Genomic DNA, 14,175 nt, shown 5'->3' with positions numbered 1-14,175 from the left:
GGTGGTGGAGGAGGATTAGGGGGAGAACACTGTGGCTCCTTATAAGATCTGGACCTCCCCTGGTGTCTGACCCTCCTACAGTGACTCACCTCCAGATGAAATATTACTGCCTTTCATCTCTCCTTCGTTCTCTCCTCCTTATCCGTCCATCAATCCTCCTCTCTTCCTCAATCCCTTCATCCATCCCCACTCACCTCTTCCCTCCTTTAGAGGTCACAGTAAGTCACAAAGAGGTACAGGTTGAGCCACCTCCCTTCCCAACTATTTCTGAATTCAAATGTGTGTGTCCTCTATCACCCTGTCCCACAACCATCCATCTCCCCTCTAAACCCCCTTCACCCCTCTTCACCCACTGAAAAACAGAGCATATGGTGGCATAACACTGAAAATGGTCCCCTCTGAGGTAAAATTGTGAGGACAGACGCTGGAGACGAGAAGCAAGTACAGGGAGGGAACATTTCATGAAACACGGACAGGAACAGAATACGGACAGCGTCTGGACAGGGGAACACAAAGCAACATTAATGCTGACACGGGGAACAAACTGAGGAGCAGACGGATATAGAGGGGCAATCAACAAAGTAAAGGAGTCCAGGTGAGTTAATGAGCGCTGAGAGAGGAAGTGGGAGCAGGCGTGACAAAAACAGGTTCAATCTCCTTATCCACTGTATCTTTTACTCAAGTATGACAATCTCATTATCCACTGTATCTGTGCCCAGTGGAGGAAAAATAACCCAACTTTCATACTTGAGTAAAAGTAAAGATACCTTAAGAGAAAATGACTCAAGTAAAAATGAAAGTCCCCCAGTAAAAAACTACTTGAGTAAAAGTATAAAAATATTTGGTTTTAAATATACTTAAGAATCAAAAGTAAATGTAATTGCAAAAATATACTTCAATATCAAAAGTAAAGGTAAAAGTATCAATAGTTTCAAATTAGGCAATCCAAACGGCACAATTTCTTGTTTTTTAAATTTATGGATAGTCAAGGGCACACTCCAACACTCATTATTTACAAATGAAGCATTTGTGTTTAGTGAGTCCGCCAGATTAGAGGCAGTAGGGATGTTCTTTTGGTAAGTTTGTCTGAATTGGACCGTTTTCCTGTCCTGTTAAGCATTCAAAATGTAATGAGTACTTTTGGGTGTCAAGGAAAATGTATGGAGTAAAAGGTACAGTATTTTCTTTAGGAATGTAGTGAAGTAAAAGTAAAAGTTATCAAACATATAAATAGTAAAGTAAAGTATAGATACCAAAAAATTACTGAAGTAGTGCTTTAAAGTATTTTTACTTAATTACTTTACACCACTGTCTGTGCCCCATTACAGTCAATACCCCACCTCGACAACCACTGCCAAGCAGCTCAGTCTAAGATTACCCAGTAAAACTCTGTGGCTTTGTTGGCATGACAAAGACCTGACCGAGGACTCAAATGACACTCCACACAGTTGCATAAAATAACCTGCTCCCATATGTACAAGCAGTCATGTAAGGCACTGTCCCTTTGTTCTGCCCTATACCTTCATCTGCCTCCTCTGTTTTCTTAGGTCAATCATTATCCTCTTTTCTCCGTCCTCATCTCTTTGCCGATGTTACAGGTTCCGTAGGAGCCTCAACTGTCACACAGGTGTGTTCTACTGTGCGGTGCAAAAGTGCTGTTTCATGTTATAGGAGAGTGCTAGATTTTTGATGGCGACTGTATTTTACTGAGGATGACACATTTAGCAGACACTCTCATCCAGAGCAGCTTTCATTAGTAACTGGATGCATTTCAGCACTGGTTCCCTGTAGGAATGGAACCCACAACCTTAGCGGTGCAAGCATCATGCTCTACCAACGGAGCCCCATCTCTTTTTGAATAAACACCATGCACACTCATGCACGGTGTAGCACAGATGCTTGTTTGCCGTTACACGCTATACCCCAGGGAGAGAGCAGAGGGGAGGATGGACTCATTCATCAGGGAAAGTAAAAACACTTCCATAATAGTCATCCTTAATACTATTTCATGAATTTTTTCATGTTTTGTTCCATTGAACAAATTCTTATTTACAATGACGGCCTATTCCGGCCAAATCCCGACGACGCTAGGCCAATTGTGCGCTGCCCTATGGGACACCCAATCACAGCCTGGATTCAAACCAGATACTTTAGTGACACCTCTTGGATTGAGATGCAGTGCCGTAGACCGCTGCGCCACTCGGGAGTGTTTGTAAAGAAAGTTGTTCTAATGTTTGTTATTGATCATTATGAGGGAGTCCCAATGGAAAGAGATGGAGAGAGAGACAAAGTGAGTGGGGAAGGAAAAGAGTCAAGTTATATATATTCCTAATAGGATTAGGACAGACGGACAGACATGTGGCCCAACATGCATGGCCCTGGAACCAGGATGGGTATTGTAATGGCTAATGGTATTAGTACCTTTAGTCTGAGCAACAGTGGTCCACACAGCCCAATCCAAACTCACTCAGCCATGATGGATTGGTGATAAAGACTCTGAAACAATGTGCCCCTTGCTCTCTGACCTCAGCCTGATAACCATCCATGGGTGGACAGGGAAGTGGATATCTGAAGGGACCACAGCACTTACCAAGAGGTGGCGTTGGTTGGTTCTGAGGATTTATGTCATTGCAGGCCAGTCAAAGCAGAGACTGTAGTGTTTGTGTGACTTTGCCTTTTCTCCTCAGACATTTGGCTGATTTTTTTCAGAAATAACTTTATATCAGAAATATGCTAAATATATTGTCCTGTCCTGTTATGTTTTGTTCCGTTGTGGTTCTGCATTATTTACTGTGTGACACCTGCTTATGGATATTCAGAGCTTGTTACATGTGGACATGGTCAGACCCAACAGTGTTGATCTTCAGGAATCTTAGGAGGTTCTGTTCCACTGTAACATTTTAGGGCTCCCGAGTGGCGCTTTGGTCTAAGGCACTGCATCTCAGTGCTAGAGGTGTCACTACAGACCCTGGGCTGTATCCCAACTGGCTGTGACTGGGAGTCCCACAGGGCGGCGCACAATTGGCCTAGGGTTGTTAGGGTATGGCTGGGGAGGCCGTCATTTTAAATATGAATTTGTTCTTAACTGACTTGCCTCGTTAAATACATTTTTTAAATGAATTAACTTTTAAAGAACTAATCATCTTGTCATGTCTCTGATTAATCAAACCTGAATGATTGACAGGAAGGAAGTGAAATGTGAAACAAGGTGAAAGAGTTTGGGAGATTTACTTTGTCTTTGCACAACACACATTGATGACAATGATTGATGAGCCAACTGGCGTATTCTCCCCTCCCTCGGAACACAACGTTTCTGGGAGGAAAAGGGATAATTGTGGGGGAGAGAGAAAGTTAAATGTAGCGGGAAAAGTGGGTCTGTGTGATGGTATCTGTTGGGAGTTCCTGTAAGTGACAGTATCACAGAGAGACAGAGATAACCTTGCTGTCTGAAGGCCTCCTCTATCAGTTCGAAACTCACATTATTAGATTTACAAGCACCTCCCCCATCCCACAACATCTGATCTCCAGCCGATTAACATGAATATTAATTACAGAGTGCAATTAAGGTTGGATGGATGCCAATTAGACTAAAACTCATTAGTGGGTAACGGTAACTCCGCTCTGTGTTCTGGTCAGAGCGACAGACAGGCAGATAGAGACCGATTCAACAGAATCTTTGAATTAAAGATCGGCTTCAACTTTCATTCAGAGAGTTACAAATGATTTTTTTTTAAGACTTCCCAGTCTGCATACAATCCCTGCCTTGTAGGCAAGGCTGTGACACTTCAATAAGAGGTGAACAGTCCACATAATGAGGACATATTTTGGACCGTGTGAAATTACAAGTAAGGGCATGTGTGTTGATCATGAGGGGTCCCTCCTGAGGCTTGGCTTGGTCTGGGAGGAAGAGGAGGAGAACAGGGAACAGGGGTAACAGGGATAACACCCCAGAGAGTAGTGGGGGATCAGATAAAACACTCTTCACAGAGAGGGAACATATTGACTGGGTGACTGGGACCGAGTGAAGGGATGGGGGTTACAGGAGACATGGGCGACGCTGCGTGTGTGTGTGTGTGTGTGTGTGTGTGTGTGTGTGTGTTTGTGTGTGTGTGTGTGTGTGTGTGTGTGTGTGTGTGTGTGTGTGTGTGTGTGTGTGTGTGTGTGTGTGTGTGTGTGTGTGTACATGCTTCCATTGACACTCATAAATAAACCTAATAAATCTGAGCAAGGCTGTATAGTGAACGTAATTGATGGGGGACGGTTGCTTGGTGATGCTTGATGCTCAGACTAATGTCCATCAGTGTAAAGTGATCGGGGTGATGCTGTGGGTCTCCAGGGGGCTCTGAGAGGGGTCTGGGAGGAGATGCTGTGGCTCGTTCTCACGCTGTGTGGCTGGGATAGGACAGAACAGGACAGGACTATATATAGGGGGGGTCACCTGTGTGTCTGAGATTCTCATATCTGCTGCATTCTCAGTAGGTTCATATTGAGCTCATTGTCTGAGTGATAGCCCTATTCATAGACAATATTGTATAATATACAATAGAATAGTAGAGTAAAACCCACTGAATTGTAAATGTCTGGCCCTCTGACCCAGATGTGAACATCTGATCTTCGTTACTTAATTGAGGGGTTGAAATGATTTTCAGGCTCAGATGTAGTCCCTCATGGGACCTTTAACAACCCGAATACATGTCAGATTATGACACACTAGATTGTCCCACACATTTATACCTGAATAGCAACACACATTTGGACAGTAATACACAATTAACTCTGAGTAGGCCCCACATCTACTACAGCTCCAGGATGGCTCATCCAGACACCCAGTGTTGGGCTGCCCCTTACCCAGCTCCCCTCTCTCTATCTCTGGGTCGCTGGGTTGAGCTGCCTGCTGGCCCAATTCTGACCTCTGTGGAGCCCCAGCAGCACAGGCCAGCACAGAGCTCAGCTTTGGTACATTGGATACGGTTTAGACTGGAATGAAGGCCGGAGCCTGTTTACTTTCGAACTGGATTAGGGCACCGAGGAGGGGAAGAAGAGGGGAGGACAGGGGGAGATGGAAGAGGAGAGAGGGGTCAAAGAAAGAGGGAGAAGGAGTGAGAATAGAGATTGATATAAGAAAACATGTTTCTAAAAATTTAGCAAAGTGAGTATTTAGTCCTAGTGCACTTTGAATGGGAGAAGCCTTTTATTGTAAATAATAATCATAATAAGTGTATTGGGTTAGGGGTCTCCATGGAGATGGGTGTATGGGATGATGAGTGTATTATTCATCATTTCTAGGTGTCTCCCCGTTTTTGATTGATGTTGATGTTAGTGGGGACATTGTAATATTATGCTTTTGGTGTCAATGCTGTTGGTTTTAAATGTTGTTTCAACGGAGGCGAGTCAGTGTGAATAAAGATGTTGGAGTTTCGGGGTAGAGAAAGGTTCCATTAACACAGAGGGACTTAGCGCTGTTCATTTGACAGCAGACTGATGGCGGCCATTGAGAAGAAAAGCTTTTAATTTGGCTCTGGTGTGGTAATTGGGTTGAATTTTTCTCCTCTCACTAAGAGGAATGGGCTGGGTAATGAAGTTAGTCACTCTGTGTGTGTGTGTGTGTGTGTGTGTGTGTGTGTGTGTGTGTGTGTGTGTGTGTGTGTGTGTGTGTGTGTGTGTGTGTGTGTGTGTGTGTGTGTGTGTGTGTGTGTGTGTGTGTGTGTGTGTGTGTGTGTGTGTGTGTGTGTGTGTGTGCGCGCATGCGTTTTGGTTTGTATTTACTGTGAATGTATGCATGTGTGTGTATGCTGCCAGCTTGTGTGTGTGTGTATACTGGATATGTTTCAGTGTACCTCTCTCTCTCGCTCTCCCCCCTAATTCATTGTGTAATGCTGTTTATTGTGGGTATCATGGTGCTTTTATGCATTAGTTAAATGGATCCAGCACATTACTGTAATGGAGAGGGAGCATGAAAACACGCTGAAATCAGATCTACTTCTCCCTCTCTGTTTTATCTCTTTTCCTCTCCCTCTCTTTCTTCCGTCCCCTCTTGCCATTATACCTTCATTTTCACTCCATCCTTCCATCTCATTCACTCCATCCCATTTTCATCTCCCTCTCCTTTCTTTCCCTCTATCCTCTTCCTCCTCTCTTTTTCTCTCTCTCTCTCTCTCTCTCTCTCTCTCTCTCTCTTCTGTTCCCACTCTGATCTGTTCTTATCACCCTCTTCCTCTTTCTCCATCCCTCTGTCCTTCTCTCTCTCCCTCTCCCTGTCTCTGGGCTTCTCTCTTCCCCTCTCCCTGTCTCTGTCCTTCTCTCTCTCCCTCTCCCTGTCTCTGGGCTTCTCTCTTCCCCTCTCCCTGTCTCTGTCCTTCTCTCTCCCCCTCTCCCTGTCTCTGTCCTTCTCTCTCCCTCTCCCTGTCTCTGTCCTTCTCTCCCCCCCTCTCCCTGTCTCTGTTTCTCTCTCCCCCTCTCCCTGCCTCTGTCCTTCTCTCTCCCCCTCTCCCTCCATCTGGCTTCTCTCTCCCCCTCTCCCTGCCTCTGTCCTTCTCTCTCCCCCTCTCCCTGCCTCTGTGCTGATTTGATGTCACTAATGGCTGGGGATACTTAGCAGAAAGAACAGAATAGTGACTTCTCGTGTTACATGACCTGGGAGAGAGCCAGGACAAAGGAGGGGAGCAAGAAAGGAAAAATACGAAATGAATCAGACAGGAGGAGTGAATAACATAGAGGGGGGAGGAGCAATAAAGGAGAAAATAGAAAGGAGGGGAAAAGAGCATAACAGGAAGTTGTTAGGTACTAATGTTCTGATTTTCATGTTTTATGTAATCAATCTTGCAAGTGTGTGTGTGTGTGTGTGTGTGTGTGTGTGTGTGTGTGTGTGTGTGTGTGTGTGTGTGTGTGTGTGTGTGTGTGTGTGTGTGTGTGTGTGACTGTGTGTGTGTGTGTGTGTGTGTGACTGTGTGTGTGCGTTAGTGATGTGTGGGTCAGATGTTTGTTCACCCACACCCGCTCGCAATTGCTAATAACCAATCCACAACCGCCCGACTATATATCACAAAATGAAAATCTGAGGCCCGCACCCGACCCAAACCCGCAAATCTATAAAATGCCCTGTACAGTCAGAAATGCTGGAACAAATTTTTGATACCTAATTTAGATAGACCTATGTTTCTGCTTATAATTTCAAACCTTTTGGTAGGCTATTTGTTAGGCAACTTGGCTATACACAGAAAATTGTCCAGTGTTGATTTTTCAGTGTAACATTTATAGTGTTGATGAACACTCAGTGGTGTAAAAAAACCAGTGTTGGTGTTAATAACCAGAGTTATTGTTTTAAACTGTGGAGTGTAAAACAGTCCCAATAAAACCATACCCATGATTATCATATTTCCCAGCATGCTCTACAAAAATATGATCAATGGCCCATTCGAGAGAAGACATCCTCCCGAGTTATGACACTTGCCAGTATTGAAATCTGACATGTACGATGTAAAAGTCGTATTCCTATTAACTTCCAGTGTAGTGAGAGCGACTTTATCACGGTGCTACTTCATACCAGACAGATTTTTGCCTGCTTGAACACCAATAACTCAGATACACATGAAAGCACAGGGAATTGATAGACCATCACTCAGAGATGCAGGGAATTGATAGGCCATCACTCAGAGATGGACAAAAACAACAAAACATTCTAAATGGGTGAACCTTTCCTTTAAGTTTCGTTTTTGCGTCTTTTACTTTCAGTTTTGTATACCAACTTCAAACAGCTGAAAATACACTTTTTTTTGGTTATTGAAAATATATTTCACAGCTTCTTAGATGGTACAATGGTTCTCTACATTCTCTATGCCTCTATTGTCACAAACTGAAATTAGGCGAACTATTAGAATTTTTGCAACCAGGAAACGTGCAGCGATTTCTGCACAATGCACCTTTAACACTGCAAAATGTCCTGTGATACATGCAGCTTCTCCTCTGTCATTACTCAAATCAAATCAAATCAAATTGTATTTGTCACATGCGCCGAATACAACAGGTGTAACCCTTACAGTGAAATGCTTACATGCAAGCCCTTAACCAACAATGCTTTAAGAAGTAAAAAAAAAAGTGATAAGTAAAAAGCAGATAAGTAAAAAATGTAAAATAAAAAGTAACAAATAATTAAACAGCAACAGTAAAATAACAATAGCGAGGCTAAATACAGGGGGTACTGTAACAGAGTCAGTGTGCACCGGTTAGTCGAGGTAATTGAGATAATATGTACATGTAGGTAGAGTTAAAGTGAATATGCATAGATATTTAACAGAGTAGCAGCAGCGTACTCGAGGGGTCTGGGTAGCCCTTTGATTAGCTGTTCAGGAGTCTTATGGCTTGGAGGTAGAAGCTGTTAAGAAGCCTTTTGGACCTAGACTTGGCACTCCGGTACCGTTTGCCGTGCGGTAGCAGAGAGAACAGTCTATGACTAGGGTGGCTGGAGTCTTTGACAATTTTTAGGGCCTTCCACTGACACCGCCAGGTATAGAGGTACTGGATGGCAGGAAGCTTGGCCCCAGTGACGTACTGGGCCATATGCATTACCCTCTGTAGTGCCTTGCGGACGGAGGCCGAGCAGTTGCCATACTACACAGTGATGCAACCCGTCAGGATACTCTCGATGGTGCAGATGTAGAACCTTTTGAGGATCTGAGGACCCATGCCAAATCTTTTCAGTCTCCTGAGGGGGAATAGGCGTTGTTGTGCCCTCTTTACGACTGTCTTGGTGTGTTTGGACCATTCTAGTTTGTTTGTTGGTGATGTGGACACCATTCTAGTTTGTTTGTTGGTGATGTGGACACCAAGCAACTTGAAGCTCTCAACCTGCTCTACTGCAGCCCCGTTGATGAGAATGGGGTGTGCTCGGTCCTTTTCCTGTTGTCCACAATCATCTCCTTTATCTTGATCACGTTGACGGAGAGGTTGTTGTTCTGGCACCACACAGCCCGGTCTCATCATTGTTGGTGATCAGGCCTACCACTGTTGTGTCATCTGCAAACTTGATGATGGTGCTGCAGTCGTGCCTTGCCATACAGTCATGAGTGAACAGGGAGTATAGGAGGGGACTGAGCAGGCATCCCTGAGGGGCACCCGTGTTGAGGATCAGCGTGGTGGATGTGTTGTTTCCTACCCTTACCACCTGGGGGCGGCCCATCAGGGAGTCCAGGATCCAGTTGCCCTAGAAGAAGATTAAATAAACCTTGCTCAACAGAATATACACTATATATACAAAGGTATGTGGACACCCCTTCAAAATAATGGATTTGGCTATTTCAGCCACACCCATTGCTGACAGGTGTATACAATCGAGCACACAACCATGCACTCTCCATAGACCAACATTGGCAGTAGAATGGCCTTACTGAAGAGCTCAGTGACTTTCAACGTGGCACAGCAATAGAATCCCACCTTTCCAACTAATCAAATTTCTGCATGCTAGAGCTGCCCCGGTCAACTTTAAGTGCTATTATTGTGAAGTGGAAACGTCTAAGAGCAACAACGGCTCAACCACAAAGTGGTAGGCCACACAAGCTCACAGAACGGGACCGGTGAAGCTCGTAGCGCGTAAGAATCGTCTGTCCTTGGTTGCAACACTCACTACCGAGTTCCAAACTGCCTCTGGAAGCAGTGTCTGCACAAGAAACATTAATCGGGAGCTTCATGAAATGGGTTTCCATGGCCAACAGCCACGCACAAGCTTAAGATCGCCATGCGTAATGCCAAGCTTCGGCTGGAGTGGTGTTAAGCTCGCCGCCATTGGACTCTGGAGCAGTGGAAACGCATTCTCTTGAGTGGTGAATCACGTTTCACCATCTGGCAGTCCAACGGATGAATCTGGGTTTTGCGGATGCCAGGCGAACGCTACCTGCCCCAATGCATAGTGCCCACTGTAATGTTTGGTGGAGGAGGAATAATGGTCTGGGGCTGTTTTTCATCATTCAGGCCCCTTAGTTCCAATGGAGGGAAATCTTAACGCTACGGCATACAATGACCTTCTAGACGATTCTGTGCTTCCAACTTTGTGGCAGCAGTTTGGGGAAGGCCCTTTCCTGTTTCAACATGACCATTTTTTTAAATGTAACCTTTATTTAAATAGGCAAGTCAGTTAAGAACAAATTCTTATTTTACAATGACGGCCTAGCCCAGCCAAATCCTCACCTAACCCAGACGATGCTGTGCCAATTTTCTGCCGCCCTATGGGACTCCCGATCATGGCCGGTTGTGACACAACCCGGGATCGAAACCAGGGTCTGTAGTGACGCCTCTAGCACTGAGATGCAGTGCCTTGGACTGCTGCGCCACTCGGGTGCACAATGCCCCCATGCACAAAGCGAGGTCAATATTGAAATGTATTATCGAGATCGATGCGGAAGAATTTGACTGGCCTGCGCAGAGCCCTGACCTCAACCCCTTCGACCACCTTTGGGATGAATTGGAACGTCGAGCCAGGCCTAATTGCCCAACATCAGTGTCCGACCTCACTAATGCTCTTGTGGCTGAATGGAAGCACGTCCCCGCGGCATGTAGGGTACGTCATATATTGATAGAATGAATGAATGCTTCAATCTAGTCTTCTGTTTCCTCTCCGCTTCTCTCGGCAGCAAATACATTTAGGGACTGGGGAGAAAACTCAATAACGTTCAACATTTCCAAATGACCATTTTGACTGGTTTTAGGGTAGTTAAAAGCTATGAAAACGTCCCAACATGTTTCTGATATGATTTCAGTTCGGCATGGATGCGTATTTTTTGTAGTTGAAATACTATTTATCAGCTTTTATAATGCTGATAAATATAGCTCCTTTGCAGATGGTCCCGAACCGTATTAGTCTTTCTCTCAAGAGGCTGAAAGAAAGAAATACAATTTCACTGCTGTTCCCGAGTCAAAATGTACATTTGATGTATCATTTTCCTGCAAGAACTGCTTAATTCTGAAGGAGGTACTATTATATTAGGCTATGCGAGAGGTTATTGCCTACCAGATGTGTCCAGATTTCATTTAGGCTACTATTCCATTTAACCCATCTGAACAGTAGGCCTACAGTTCCCTTGACGTACCATATTTGAAGTCCCCATCTTGTGACTGTGGAACTTGTATAGTGCCTCACAATCATCACACATAACATATTTCCCAAACGTTAGGCTACTGTTCTGGCCCTCCCTTCTCTTTATTTTCAACTCTCCATTTCCCAGCTTTTCTCTTATTGAATTAAACTCTGACATTGTCGTTTTTGACTCAGTGGATCAACATAAACTTTTTCTGCCAAAGTTCCCAGAAGCATCTGGCAATTGGTGTGTATTTGGCAAGCATACAGTAAGGCCCTAAAGCTTAGGCTTACACACAAACGCCAGATAAAAATAATGAAAGAAAAACCTCGATGTAGCCTACAAATATAAATTGAACAAGGATTATACATTTAAGGATTTTTAATGAATTGTTTTCTCTTTATTCAACCCGCCCTCCACCCACCCGCCCTTCATCCACCCGCCCTTCATCCACCCGCCCTTCATCTATGCAATATTTCATGACCCTAAACCCCCGCACCCCGCGGATATAACCGTGGAGACTGCTGGTTATGAGTCAACCCGTGCATCACTAGTTAAATCCACAGGGGAGTTAAATCCCCTGTGATTGTGTGTGTAACTATGTTACAACCTGTGTGATTGTTTGTGTGTGTGTGTTTATGGGTCTTTCTATAAATAATGGGGCCAATGTGTGACATTGGGATAAACATTTCTAAAAAGTTTGAAACAATTTCATGCAGTTCCACGTGTACTTAGAGGGATAAAAGTGAACATGTGTAAATTGGTCCATAACTCCAGCTATACGACGACATGGATAACATGCAGCTGGCTGTGTTTTCCATGTATCGGCAAGAAAGAACAGCTGCCCCTGGTAAGACAAGGGGTGGCAGTCTGTGTCTATTTGTCAATAATAGCTGGTGCACGAAATCTAATATTAAGGAAGTCTCAAGGTTTTGCTCACCTGAGGAAGAGTATCTCTTTTATTATTTTTAAACATTTTACCCCCTTTTCTCCCCAATTTCGTGGTATCCAATTGTTAGTAATTACTATCTTGTTTCATCGCTACAACTCCCGTACAGGCTCGGGAGAGACGAAGGTCGAAAGCCATGCGTCCTCCAAAACACAACCCAACCAAGCGGCACTGCTTCTTAACACAGCGAGCCTCCAACCCGGAAGCTAGCCGCACCAATATGTCGGAGGAAACACCGTGCACCTGGCTACCTTGGTTAGCGCGCACTGCACCTGGCCCGCCACAGGAGTCGCTGGTGCACGATAAGACAAGGATATCCCTACCGGCCAAACCCTCCCTAACCCGGACGACGCTATGCCAATTGTGCATCGCCCCACGGACCTCCTGGTCGCGGCTGGCTTCGACAGAGCTTGGGCGTGAACCCAGAGTCTCTGGTGGCACAGTTAGTGCTGCGATGTAGTGCCCTAGACCACTACTCCACCCGGGAGGCCCGAGGTAGAGTATCTCATGAAAAGCTGTAGACCACACTATTTACCAAGATAGTTTTTATCTATATTTTTTGTAGGTGTCTATTTATCACCACAAACCGATGCTGGCATTTATACAGTCAGCTGCATAAGGCCATAAGCAAACAAGAAAATGCTAATCCAGAGGCGGCGCTCCTAATGGCTGCAGACTTTAATGCAGGGAAGCTTTCATCCGTTTAATCTAATATCTACCAGCATGTTACATATGCAACCAGAGGAAAAGAAACTTGAGAGCACTTTTACTCCACACAGAGAGACGCATACATAACTCTCCCTCGGCATCCATTCGGCAAATCTGACCATAATTCTATCCTCCTGATTCCTGCTTACAAGCTAAAACTAAAGCAACAAGTACCAGTGACTCGCTCAATACAGAAGTGGTCAGATGACGCAGATGCTAAGCTACATGACTGTTTTGCTAGAACAGACTGGAATATATTCCGGGATTCTTCCGATGGCATTGAGGAGTAGACCACATCAGTCACTGGCTTCATCAATAAGTGTATCGATGACGTCGTCCCCAGAGTGACCGTACGTACACACCCCAACCAGAAGCCATGGATTACAGGCAACCCCTGTAAATAGCCTCGCTTCTGTTATTTTATTGTTGGTCTTTAATTATTTGTTATTTTTCTATTATCTTCTGTTTCACTTCAATTTAATACTTTCTTAACAGTTATTTTTCTTAAAATTGCATTGTTGGTTAAGGGCTTGTAAGTGAGCATTTCACTGTAAGGTCTACACTATTCGGCGCATGTGACAAATAACATTTGATTTGATGTGATGTTGCTCTGTGAAACTAAAATTCTTCAATTCATGAGAGGCTGAGCCACTGAACTGCCCCTTGGCCACAGACCAACCCTTCCTATTCCTGCCCTCGCCACATGATCCTCACCATCAACCAGATCTGTTCCTATAATTCAGTCTAATCCAGTGACAGGTGGTGTCATGGATGTCTGCCAGCACCACCCACCTCGTCGTCCTTCTGCTCAGGTCTGCCAGCACCACTCACCTCTCGTCCCTCTGCTCAGGTCTGCTAGCACCACCCACCTCTCGTCCCTCTGGTCAGGGAGACCTCTCATTTGACAGACGACCATTTTCAATTGGTCCCTGCAGACATGGGCAATTTGACCACTTAGTTTTTCATCAGTCCTCTGGGACATATCCCTTTCTTTTGAGCTCTTTCGCTCTCTTCTGCTTTCTGTTTTACTCTCTACTCTCTCTCTCCCTTGCTCCCTAGCTCTCTCTCTCCCTTGCTCCCTAGCTCGCTCTCCATCTCTCTCAGAGGTTGGTCATTAAGGGATTAGTTGGGTGAGAGGAGGTTTGAGAGAAGCTGACTGGGGTTGAGTGGAGGTGGAGATGGGGAGGGGACTTTCACTGCTGTGTAAATTGCTGACACGTGCCTTCTGTCAGTCAAACATCCCTCAACCAATGACTCTAATTATAGGTTCTTAAACCTTGACCCATTGGCCAAAGCTGGCCTTTCTTACTTAATCAGTAGAGGTTATGTTTTAGATTGAACAGTTGAATGATGTGAATGCAGTACAGTATGTGTAAATATAATTAGTCCCTTAGCTTGTACCTTTTTCCTCTCCCACGGTCTGGGCCCAGCCTGGCCTCCAGAGGATCAGCA

Source organism: Salvelinus fontinalis, chromosome 3, assembly GCF_029448725.1.
Source record: "Salvelinus fontinalis isolate EN_2023a chromosome 3, ASM2944872v1, whole genome shotgun sequence".
Lineage (NCBI taxonomy): Eukaryota > Metazoa > Chordata > Actinopteri > Salmoniformes > Salmonidae > Salvelinus > Salvelinus fontinalis.
Note: the sequence above shows the minus strand (reverse complement) of the source record.